This window comes from Rhinopithecus bieti, unplaced genomic scaffold (assembly GCF_001698545.2).
Source record: "Rhinopithecus bieti isolate Rb0 unplaced genomic scaffold, ASM169854v2 scaffold_25288, whole genome shotgun sequence".
NCBI lineage: Eukaryota > Metazoa > Chordata > Mammalia > Primates > Cercopithecidae > Rhinopithecus > Rhinopithecus bieti.
This window is the reverse complement of record NW_016811567.1, coordinates 640,500-653,630: the sequence shown is the minus strand read 5'-3', so window position 1 is coordinate 653,630 and position 13,131 is coordinate 640,500.

The window sequence follows — 13,131 nt, the reverse complement described above, 5'->3', positions numbered from 1 at the left end:
GCATCAAGGAGACCACAGCTGCTCTCCAAATAGACAACGGAGTGGGACGAGTTATACATAAGCCTGACCCAGTGTGGCAATTGCTGTGTCCTAGTTTAAACATATTCAAAGGGAAGTGACAACTGGTCTTGGAAACTCCTGACTCTATCTAGTGCATTGTGAACTGGCTTTTCCGTGAAGACAGAGCACTATACAAGAATAAAATCACGTATGAGAGGTAGAGATAATTACATGTCATCACTCCTGGTTGTGCCAGTCAGTCTGGCATGTGGCACAACCAGCTCCTAGAAGCTGCTCATCATCTGAATCAGATTAGAATCTTCTTTCCTCCTAAATGAACAAAGACTCACTTCCAACCTTATGTTTGAAATATGAAACGTTCATTTGTGAGATACAAACCCTTCTCGGAAAGACTATGTACCGATGCATACTTGCCATGAGTAAATGCTGCCCCTTCCAGTATTTCTTAATTGAAACTTTCTGGTGTACTGTAAGAGGAATCTGCCTCAAAAACTCTGCATTTTCAAAATGCACCTTGTTTGGTGTCTCAAAATTTTCACATCTTGGGATAATTCACTATAGTCATATGCATGATAAATGAAAGGCATGCTTTTCTTGTGTCAAGTGGGAGAAGGAAGATTATGAAGGGGAAAAGCAGATTAATTTTAGAAGACAGTGTAAGTAAGGAAGCTGTGGGTCTGGAAAATAATTCACTTAAAATTATCCATACCCTATACCTCCTACAAATTCCTAAGTAAACCCAGGTGTATGGATACCCCAGTTTGAAGACCATTGCTTTAGTCTGCCTCCATTCATTCATAGATACAGAAACAAAAGCCCAGCGCAGTGGCCCATCCAAGACTAGAATCTGTCTTCCAACTTGCAGATTAATGGGTTTCAACTCTACCAAACTGCCTTTTACTGTGACCTTGAATAAATCTTTTCACTTCTTTAAGGCTTTTTTCATCTACAAAATGAGAGGGGTGGAGTAGATCATCTTCATGCTGGATACCTTACCTTTATTTCTCCAGATGTACTCTCCAGTCTTCTCTACCCTGCTCTGGGCACTATAAGTAGATAATGTTTAAACCGTATCAATGGGCTTCTTCGTCCTGTGGCTTCTGATTGAGTGCAGTCAGTGGGAGGCCCTGGCAAGAGCTCGGAAGGCAGAAAGGAAATAAAATTGGACCATTTATTTACCTGCTCCAGCTGCTTGGTTGCTGTGGGTTACTTGTGTCCTGACCCTGAAAGCCATGAATCTTGTCCAGTATTCTTTTCATTCAGCTAACCTGTCTGGGTTCCGGTAACTTCTCCCTCCCCTCTCTTGTTCAGGCATAGAAGTGACAATACTTTCCCAGAACATTCCATCCCACTGGATCCACCCTGAATCCTCCACCCACCTACTGCCCCACCATTTCCCTGTTGGGATTGAATCTTGTTTCTAAGAAGGAAGAGGGCCAGAGGCAACTAAACATTCTCAATTTCCTTCCTTAATCCCATTAAAGTATTCTGAAAGGAAAAGTAAATGATGTCACTCTAAATATATTTTAAAATCTGGGCCCAGTCAAAATCAAAGTGAGTAAAACAAACAAAAAAATGTTTAAGTGAAAAGGCTTTTTTATGTTCTTAATTTTTTATTTTGAAAAATTTTAGAAGTAGAGAAAAGTTGCAGAGCAATACAGAGTTCTCATATACCTGTTGTCCAGTTCCTCTAATATTAACGTCCTGCCTAACCACCATACAATGAACAAAACCAGGAAGTTAGTATTGAGATAATTCTATTAACTAATCTGCAGACCTTATCCAAATGTTACAGTTGTACCCTAATGCCCTAACTGGTCTAAGGCCCAGCTCCTTAGTCTTCTCCAATCTGTGACAGTTTCTCAATCTGTCTTTTATTACCTTGACACTTTTGAAGAGTACTAGTCAATTATTTTGCAGAATGTCTCTCAATGTATGCTTGTCTGATGTTTCCTTATGATGAAATTGAGGTTATGCATTTCGGGCAAGACTATCACAGAAGTAATGTTGTGCCCTTCTCAGCACATCATGTTAAGAATCCCTGGTGTCAATATGGTGTTACTGGTGAAGTTAACTTTGGTCACTTGACTCTGTGATAGTTGACAGGTTTCATCTCTATAAGGCTACTGCTTTTCCCTTTGTAACTAAAAGCATCTTACGGGGAGATACTTTGAGATCATGCAAATGCCCTGTTTCTTAACACAACTTCTCTCACTACTATCAGTGTATATTGATTCTTGTTTTTGCTAATGGTGACTTTCTATTTCCATCATGCTTTCTATATTTATTTTATTTTATTTATTTATTTATTTTTATATTTTGAGACAGAGTCTCACTCTATCACCCAGGATGGAGTGCAGTGGGCGATCTCTGCTCACTGCAAGCTCCGCCTCCAGGGTTCATGCCTTTCTCCTGCCTCAGCCTCTCCAGTAGATGGGACTACAGGCACCCGCCACCACACCTGGCTAATTTTTTGTATTTTTTAGTAGAGATGGGGTTTCACCGTGTTTTAGCCAGGATGGTTCATTCCTTCTATATTTATTAAAGAAGAGCTGGCCCTTCACTTCATTAATTTATTTACTTATTCAGTTACTTGTTTATATCAGTATGGACTCAGGAACATTTATTTTATTTTATGGGTTATAATCCATTACTATGATTATCCATTTTTTAGCACACCTTGTCCCAAATTTCACGGGGACCTCCTTCAATATGGCTCCTGTGTCATTTTGACATACTCTATCATTTTTTAGTACTTCTTTAGTTTCTGGCACCACAAAACATTCAGGCTCATCTTATATATTTCCTGCAATCAATTATTTCTCCAAAGAACCCTTTACTTATTTGCTCAATCCTAATGTATACATAAAGTAGTCTCAAAGTTGCTAACCCATACCTCTGTCTGTGGAAACAAATTTACTAACTAGAGTATATATTTTTGTACAGTTCTTTATGTCTTTAGCTGATATTGTACAGTCAAAATACTGTTTTCCAAACTTAGTTGGTTCTTCCCCAACTCTTTAAGTATGGTTATGATATTCATTTGTAATGCAGTTAGATCCACTTGTTACTCTTTGTATTCTAATTGGCCTCCTCCCATATCCCATAGATTTTGATTATTAGGTTAGGAGGCGCTATGTGGTTCATTCCCTGGTTCTAAGAGTCAGAGTTATACAAGAAGTTTATCAAGTCAATGTCACCCTGCAACCACTACCCCATTCCACTTGTTCTTTCCTTCTCATTCTCAAACCCTGAATATCCAAATCTCACTACATCTATTTTTGTAAAAAGTTATTTTCCACAAGTGAGCAGATACATGCATATTTTGTCTCACATTTTATTCTTCCATGAAAGGTAATACACTACCGATATTCTCTCTCTCTTTTGAGGTTCAGTTTGCATAACATAAAATTCACTATTTTGAAGTATACAATTCAGGCTGGGCAAGGTGGCTCATGTCTATAATCCCAGCACTTTGGGAAGCCAAGGCAAGCGAATCACTTGAGGCCAGGAGTTTGAGATCACCCTGGACAACGTGGTGAAACCCTGTCTCTACTAAAAATACAAAAAATTAGCCAGCCATAGTGGCATGCACCTATAGTTCCAGCTACTTGGAAGGCTGAGACACAAGAATCGCCTAAACCTAGGAGGCGGAGGTTGCAGTGAACTGAGATTGCACTACTGCACTCCAGCCTGGGTGACAGAGGGAGCCTGCCTCAAAAAATAAATAAAATAATAAAGTGTACAATTTGGTAACATTTAGAACATTCACAATATACTCCAGCCACCACGTCTCTAGTTCTACAACACTGTCTCAAAAATATGTCAAAAGAATCCCCCATATTCATCAAGTAGTTACTCTCATTTCTCCCCACCTATAGCCCTGGCAATGACTAATCTGTTTTCTGTCTCTATGGATTTACCTGTCTGGGTAATTTCTTATAGATGGAATCATAATAATATGTGACCTTTTTATATTTGGTTTCTTTCATTTAACATAATGTTTCCAAGGTTCATTCACATTGTACCATGTGTCAGTACCTCATTCCTTTTTATGGCTGAATAATATTCCATTGAATGGATATACTACATTTTGTTTATCTTTCTATCAGTTGATGGTCATTTGGGCTGTTTCCACCTTTTGGCTATTGTGAATAGTGCTGTTATGAACATTATATAGCATCTTCGGATATCTGTCTTCAATATTTTGGGGTATATACCTACGAGTAGAATTGCTGGGGTCATATGATAATTCTATTTAACTTTCTGAGGAGCCACCAAACCCTTTTCCACAGTAGCTATACCATTTTACAGTTTTACCAGCAATGTACAGGATTCCTTTTTCTCCACGTTCTCACTAAGACTTGTTATTTTCTGTTTTGTTTGTTTGTTTATAGCCATCCTAGTGGGTGGATGTGGTATCGCATTGTCATTTTGATTTGCATTTACCTAATGATTAATAATGTTGAACATCTTTTCGCATGTTTATTGACATAGGTTTTATTTTATACTTTTTTCACCCATCAATATACCCTGGAAATCACTCCATATCAATTCATAAAGATCCTTCTTTTTCCCTTTTGCAGCTGCATAGTACTCCATTTTGTGGATGTATTATAGTTTATTCAACCACTCTCCTGTGTAGGGGCATTTAGATTTTTACCAGTATTTTTCAGTTACAAACAATGCTGCTGTTAATAACTTGGTGCAAATGCATTTTTTTTATTATTGGAAGTGTGCTTTAGGTGGATTCCTGGAAACCTAATTGCTGGTTCAAAAGGTAAAGTCATATGAAATTTTGTTGGTTATTAATGAAGTTAGCAAGGAACAATCCTGGCTGTCTTACTTTAACGACAAATGTAAAAACAAGCTCTTTCTACAAGGGCTTGGAGAAGGGAAGCCCAAGAGACACAACCACCTGGTTTTTCACTTTAAGGAAATGGAAACATGTATACAACTTACCTTTTTCTTTTGTCTTCTTATAACAAGATAATGCTATGCTAAAGAAAGTAGCCCTGTCAGCACTCAAACAGATATTTATGTTCCTAAAGGCAGGATTAAATGTTCTGATAGAATGCTATGAGCTCTAGTAGAAGCTGAGTATCCTTTACACAACTCATTTTGTGTTTTAATTTAATCTAATTATGTACCTGTGAGAAAAAAACAGGATGAGCGAGAACACAAGTCATCTCCAAACTACTAGGTAGAGGAAGATGAGGTATACTCAATTCTCAATTTACTTCCATTTTTCTCTCACAGAAATAGTAAAACATATCAGAATGTGCTCTGAGATACCACCTTAACAGTGCATCTGAACATTCATATCTTTTATATACTATTACTCTGCTGTTGGAATGTAGTCAGTCAAATTCCACTAAAGGACCTTTATAATTTAATCTTCACCAGAACTCTCCTATCCTAGAAGGGCATTCAAGGCCAAGAACCCTGAGGCATCTTATGAGCCACAAGAATGACATTGCCACCACCTAGACCATCATCAAAGAACATTTACTGTGTTCATCCTTTCATTATTATTGCTTACTGCTATATTAAAGAGTGTTCAATGCATTTATCACTCACCATGTGAGTGCCCAGTCCAATGCCTGTAACATAATGATATTATGGAGTAGTCAACAGGAAGTGGAAAGAATCAACTTATTTCTGCCTCTATCCATTAAATATTATATTGCTATTTAATGTGCAGTAGTCTAGTCTAAATCTCCTTGAAGTCAGTAAAAAAAAATAAAAAAAAAGAAAAGAAATGAGAGGCCGTGTTTCAGATGGATTGACTACAAGAGGTCACTCACATCCTCACTCTAAGTTTCTGATTTAAGTAGCTAAGGATACAGAAACTTGGAAGAGAGGTAACCACACAGAATGCAGATGAAGCATTCCACAGTGCAGACAGAATGCAAAGTTGGTACTCAGAAGTCCCTGAATAATGCGTTTTTAGCTTTCTGGAATGCTGTAAAGCCCACATCTCCAGAGGAAAAATGCTGAGATAAAAAAAAAAATTATTCAATAAATATCACTTATATTGCCAGGTGTGGTGGCTCACACCTGTAATTCCAGCACTTTGGGAGGCCGAAGCGGGCAGATCATCTGAGATCAGGAGTTTGACACTAGCCTGGCCAACATAGTGAAACCCCCATCTCTACTAAAAATACAAAAATTAGCCAGGTGTGGTTGTGGGTGCCTATAATCCCAGCTACTTGGGAGGCTGAGGTAGGAGAATCACTTGAACCTGGGAGGCCGAGGTTGCAGCAAGCAGAGTTTGCATCATTGCACTCTAGCCTGGGTGACGAGAGAGAAACTCCATCTCAAAAAAAAAAAAAAAGTAAACAAAATTTATACTAAAAAGATGGGCTAAACATCTGAATAAAAAAATACATCCTCATTTATTCATTTCACAAACATTAAGTGCCTACTAATGGCAGATACTTTGCTGGGCATTGGATATAAATTAACAAAATACTCATGAAACTGGTCCTCACGACATTGGCATTCTTATATGAGAAATAGTGGAAACCCTTCTAGGCTGTTTTTAAATTTTCATTCAGTAAATATTTCTTGAAGTAGGCACTATTCAAGGCACTTTGCTTTCATCAGTGAACCAAACAGCCAGCTCCCTGCCCTTATGGAACTCCCATTCTAGCAGGGAGAAAAAGACAATAAACACAACAAATGTGTCAATTACATGATATGCACAAAGGAGAAAGGTGCGGAGAAAGAGCACAAGTGAAGCCGGGTAAGGGCATCAGGAGTGCTGTGGGGAGGGAGGCGTGCAGGACAGTACGAAGTTTTAGGTAGAGTCCTCAGCTTATTGAGAAGATACCTGAGCAAAAGCTTGAAAGAGGTAAGGGAGACAGTGCCTCAGATACCTGGAGAAAGAACATTCCAGGCAGGTAGATTCACCACTATTGAGGCTAGAGACATGCCTGTGTGTTCGAGGAAAGAAAGGAGACAAATGCAGCTACAGATGAGTCCACAGGTGAAAGTAATAGGAAATGAGACCAGGGAAGAAATGAGACCAGGTCATGGAAGACCTTAGCTGCCACTGAAGGACTTAGGCTTTTACTCTGAGAAGACCAAGGAGTGAATGAGGGCTTTTGAGCAGAGGAGTGACATGGCTTGTCACTCCTCTGTAACAAGAAGGGAGATGTGGCTTGACTTGGCTTGTCTTTTAATAAGATTTTTCTGCCTTTGTGTTAGAACAGACTGCAGGGAGCAAGTGCAGACACTGGGAGACCTGTAGGAAGCTGCTGGAGTGACCCAGGAGAACCACGATGCAGGTTCTGAAGAGGTAGGGGCAGCAGAGATAGCTCCCTATGTCTGCGATAGTGAGATGACAGATTCTGAGTATATTTTCAAGGTGGAGCCAGTAAGATTTGCTGAAAGACTGGATTGCAGTGTGAGAGAAAAAGAGGAGCTGAAGATGACTTCAAGGCTGTAGATCTTTTGGAAGGAAGGAATGTTCATCAGCAGAGATGGCAAAGGTTACAGACGGAGCATGGTTATGGGAAAAGGCAGGAGTTCCAGTTTGGGCGTGTTGGCTTTGAGATGTTTTTGGAAATATTAAGGTAAGTCTGGAGCTGGGTGGAAGATCTGAGCTGGAGGTATGAATTTGGAAGTGGCATCCAATCTGATTTTTATTGCATTTATTTAATATGGTCACATATGAAAATATAGATGTTATTTTTTAAAATATAAAATTATATGGAGCAAAAGCTAAAGTTTTTTTCTTCCCCCCTTACTCCAAACCTACTACTGTCCCCAGCAGTAACCACTATTAAGGGACTGAAAAGATGTCTGAAGAATGCTCAATATACCATATTAGAAAACCAGAACCAGCCGGGCACAGTGGCTCACACCTGTAATCCCAGCACTCTGCAAGGCCGAGGTGGGCGGATCACGAGGTCAGGAGATCGAGCCCATCCTGGTTAACACGGTAAAACCCCATCTCTACTAAAAATACAAAAATTTAGCCGGGCGTGACGGCGTGCACCTGTAGCCCCAGCTACTCCGGGGCTGAGGCAGGAGAATGACTGGAACCCGGGAGGCAGAGCTTGCAGTGAGCCGAGATCGTGCCACTGTACTCCAGCCTGGGCAACAGAGCAAGACCTCGTCTCAAAAAAAAAAAAAAAAAAAAAAAAAAAAAAAAAAAAACAGAATCCGACATGGGTTTTCATTTCCACATGGCATTTTACTTACATGAGAAAAAGATATTTTAGATTGCTCACATATTTATACATAGCATTTTTCTAAATAGAAAATGCTATTATATATATATAGCAATAGGTAATATTGCTATTACCTATATCTTCCCTTTACAACCACACAGTAATATAATTTCCACTACCTTCTACAATCACAGTGGTAAAGTAACAGAATTTCACAGCTGTTTGGAATAAACAATATCCTTGGATTTGTGTACCTTTTCTTGTAAAATTAAGCTGATTTTTAATTGATTCTATGATGAAATTTTTTTCTTTAGCAATCTGGAATGTATTTGAGATGAATAATACCATTCATTTAAAAAAAGTCATCGATTCTAGAGTACAGGATACACATTCAGCACCATAACAGTAATACTCTAGACTCTAAGGTTTCATCTCTAAAATAGAACAAAGTTTCCTTACCTTCCATTAGAAAAAGATAACCTTCAAAATTTGAATGAATGCATTTCTGTTTTGTTGAGTTAGCAATTACTCTGTGCTAGGAAAGTAATGATGACTCCTCAAATATCCAGCCTCTTATGAGCTTAGAGCTTCAGCTGTAATAAAACTCAATAGTCTTTCTAGTCTGAGGAGTTCACTATATCGCCCCTGAAATCAAAGATAATAAATTAATTGAAGAGGTTTTCCACCCTCTTGCGTTTGATTTTTGGCGAGTTCTATGTCCAATGACATGTACAGAAACCTCTGCACACCTGGAGTGCCACATGATTTACCCCAAACAGTGTTTGTTATGCAGCTGTTGGATCCACTGTTGCAGCCAGTAAAAAAAAAAAAAAAAAAAAAAAAAGTAGGACATGAGTTCTCAAGAAGCTTACCATCCAACTGGGCAAGTAAAAATTTACCTGTAGGAAAAAACCATCACTATAATTCGTTCTGAAACTAACCAAACCAATGTATTCTGCTGTGGAAAAAAAAATGAGGACTGTTCTGTTTTACTCTGAATTTTTCTTGAACTTTTAGCACTGTTTGCTATCTTTTTTCTAGAGAAATCCAGCACATAGCAACATAAGTTCCAGAAAGAAGTATTAACAGGAAAACTGACCACTGACCACAGGCTGATCATTTTTTTTTTTTTAACAGAGTCTTGCTGTGCCACCCAGGCTGGAGTGCAGTGGCACGATCTCAGCTCACTGCAACCTCCGCCTCCTGGGTTCAAGCAGTTCTCCTGCCTCAGCCTCCCTAGTAGCTGGGACTTCAAGCATGTGCCACCATGCCCAGCTAGTTTTTTTGTATTTTCAGTAGAGATGGGGTTTCACCACATTGACCAGGCTGGTATCGATCTCCTGACCTTGTGATCTACCCACCTCAGCCTCCCAAAGTGCTAGGATTATAGGCATGAGCCACTGCGCCTGGCCAGACTAATCATACTTAATTCAGCAACTTTATTTTTTATGGGCACATGGGCTCCCACTTGCAACTTGACTTTGCATCCACTTTTGCTGGTAGAATGTTTTTATTTGCAGGATAAAATAAAACATATCAAAAGTTTATGGCATGTTATCAAGAACCACATACCTGAACAAATTTGAGAACCGTGTTCCATAATATTTGTTCTTCGTGAGCAAACAGGCTCAAAGGACAAAGGAAGGGTCATATGATACTTCTCTTTCCTCCTCCTCCTCCTCTTCTTTCTCCTTTTCCTCCTCCTCCTCCTCTTGCCTCCCCCTACTCTTCTTGCCTTCCCTGCAGTGGTAGCTATCTCCTGGGCTCTTTCCCACCATCCTTCCTCTGCATTCCACTCACCCACCCACCATTCCAGTTTATCCCAGAACAACCAAAATAACCTTCAAATTGATTCCACTTCTATAGTCCCTACTCACTCCAATTCATCACACACTCTTCCCAGAGACTCACCTTTCTGCAACATGGATTTTTTTCAAACCCTTTTCCCATCAAAAACATTGATTGATTGCCCACTTAATAATGTCCGGCCGGGCGCGGTGGCTCAAGCCTGTAATCCCAGCACTTTGGGAGGCCGAGACGGGCGGATCACGAGGTCAGGAGATCGAGACCATCCTGGCTAACATGGTGAAACCCCGTCTCTACTAAAATACAAAAAAAAAAACTAGCTGGGCGTGGTGGCGGGCGCCTGTAGTCCCAGCTACTCGGGAGGCTGAGGCAGGAGAATGGCGGGAACCCGGGAGGCGGAGCTTGCAGTGAGCTGAGATCTGGCCACTGCACTCCAGCCTGGGCGACAGAGCGAGACTCCGTCTCAAAAAAATAATAATAATAATAATAATAATAATAATGTCCGAAAGTCTTAGGTTCAGAATCAAATCCTCCAAAATACAACGTCTGGTCTTTGGTTAATATTTGAATACATGTGTTATCTATACACGATTTATGTTCACCTAACCACTCAGAAGAAATTTGACAAGAGATTTCTCATGTCAGTGGAGACATGCCAAATCAGTTTAAAATGAATGTGGGGCTTTTTAAATAGCTGATTCTCAAGTAGCAGGTGGTATTGGCTGTGTAAACTTGTTGTTACTATTTCCTGTTTCCTTAAGGAACAAAGAGATTGATTTTGACATCTATGGGTGAATATCAGGATTCCAAGTGGAAATGATCCCTTGTTTTTTTCTATGAATTGTCCTGTCACTGGAGGTTTACTGGAATCAAAGACAAATGTGCTTCTCTGGACTGTTGAAAATCAGAGTGCTCAAAATCACATAACTTGATGTTTACTGTCAAGGGAAAATATGGTTGCTATAGTTATTTCATAGAGCCCTGAAATTGCCTAAGGGTCTATCATATTGTTTGCTATTAATTATAGGGTTAAAGTATTTTCCACAAAAGTCTAGCAAGATTAACTTTATGCCAAATGATACCACCCCTCTAGTGTGGCAGGATAGAGTGCCACTTTCTTCTTTATATGTTGTTTTCCTTTTTATTTTTTAATAATCATAGTTTACTTTTAGAATCTGGAAAAAATATTTCTATGAAGAAACATTAAAATTATCTTTAAAAAGTGATATGAGCCTTAAACTTTGCAATCCGGTGTTTGTTGGATATTTTGAAATAAGCTTTAGTGGTTTCTCTCCTCTAAGCCAAGCTATTTCGACAAGGCCTCTTTCAATACCTGTTAGAAATAACCACTAGATTCAGAGCTCAACAATGGGAGTTTGTTCACTCAATCTGATCATTATTGACTAATTTGCATTTAGAATGCTATCTCCAACCATTAATTAGTCATTCCTCAAAACAACCCAATGGGAGAGAGGAACATAATTATCGCTGTTTAGAAATGAAACCAACCAACAGTGCGTACAGTGCTCCACAGAGGCAGATCCCCTAGCTATGCAGTCATGGGTGCTGGGAATATGCCAGCTGTCAGGGCCACCACACATCCAATAGGAGATGCAAGAGTTAGAATTTTACAAAAATACCTCCAATGTTCCTATTTCATAAGCATTTGGGTTTAGATTTGCTGAGATTCAGTAACATTGATTTGTCTTGCAAACCTTTATAAATATAACATCAGATCTATCAGACCACTTTTTATGGCAACACAACATAAGATGTGCAACATTGTATATATGCTTTTTAAATGTTCACAAATTCCCTCAAGTCACCAACAGAATTATAATAGTGAAGGTAAGGGATAATCAAACAGCAAATACATACTAAATATTCATTATTCACAGGGCTCCATACTGGAACTATGAACAGGGATGGGAGCAAGAAATTAAAAAGATACCTACAACCCTGGCTTTGCTCTAATCTAAGGTACCCAGAATTTGATAAAGAATCCAGCCAAATGCATATAAAATGTAATGTTTTAGAAAAATTTAATTATATGTAACCTTAATTTTACAATAAGCATTTTTTTCTATATCTTTCTCCACAAAAATACATTTTCTTTAAGTTAAGATGCAAGAGTGCACAAGTTACTTTAGAAGGTTGGAAAAGTCCCAGGAATTGGCCCTGAAATTATTTATTTTATTACTTAAAGAATGCTGGTGAATTCTCTCTTTTAAGAAAGAAAATATGGGGCTGGGCGCAATGACTCACACCTGTAATCCCAGCACTTTGGGAGGTCGAGGAGGGCGGATCACAAGCTCAGGAGTTCAAGACCAGCCTGACCAATATGGTGAAACCCCCTCTGTACCAAAAATACAAAAATTAGCTGGGTGTGGTGGCACATGCCTGTAGTCCCAGCTACTCGGGAGGCTAAGGCAAGAGAATCGCATGAACCCAGGAGGCAGAGGTTGCAATGAGCCAAGATTGCGCCACTGCACTCTGGCCTAAGCGACAGAGTGAGACTCTGTCTCAAAAAAAAAAAAAAAAAGGAAGGAAGGAGGGAAGGAAGGAAGAAAATAAATATGGGCAGGGTGTGGTGGCTCAAGCCTGTTATCCCAGCACTTTGGGAGGCCGAGGCACACATGTCACCTGAGACCGGGGGTTCAAGACCAGCCTGACCAACATGGACAAACCCTGTCTCTACTAAAAATACAAAATTAGCTGGGCATGGTGGCGCATGCCTGTAATTCCAGCTACTCAGGAGGCTGAGGCAGGAGAATCGCTTGAACCCAGGAGGCGGAGGTTGCAGTGCACCGTGATCGGCACCATTGTACTCCAGCCTGGGCAACAAGAGCAAAGCTCCGTCTAAAAAAAAGAAAAAGAAAAAATTTCCTAGCTGACCATGGAAGGATAACAAATGTGATGAATCTGGCCAGGTGCGTTGGCTCACGCCTATAATCCCAGCACTTTGGGATGCCGAGGCAGGCGGATCACTTGAGGCCAGGAGTTCGAGACCAGCCTGTCCAACATGGTAAAACCCCATCTCAACAAAAATATAAAAACTGGAAATCTTAGTTCTCTTTCCCATCTTGCAAGATGGCGGGTGAAAAAGTTGAGAGGCCAGATACTA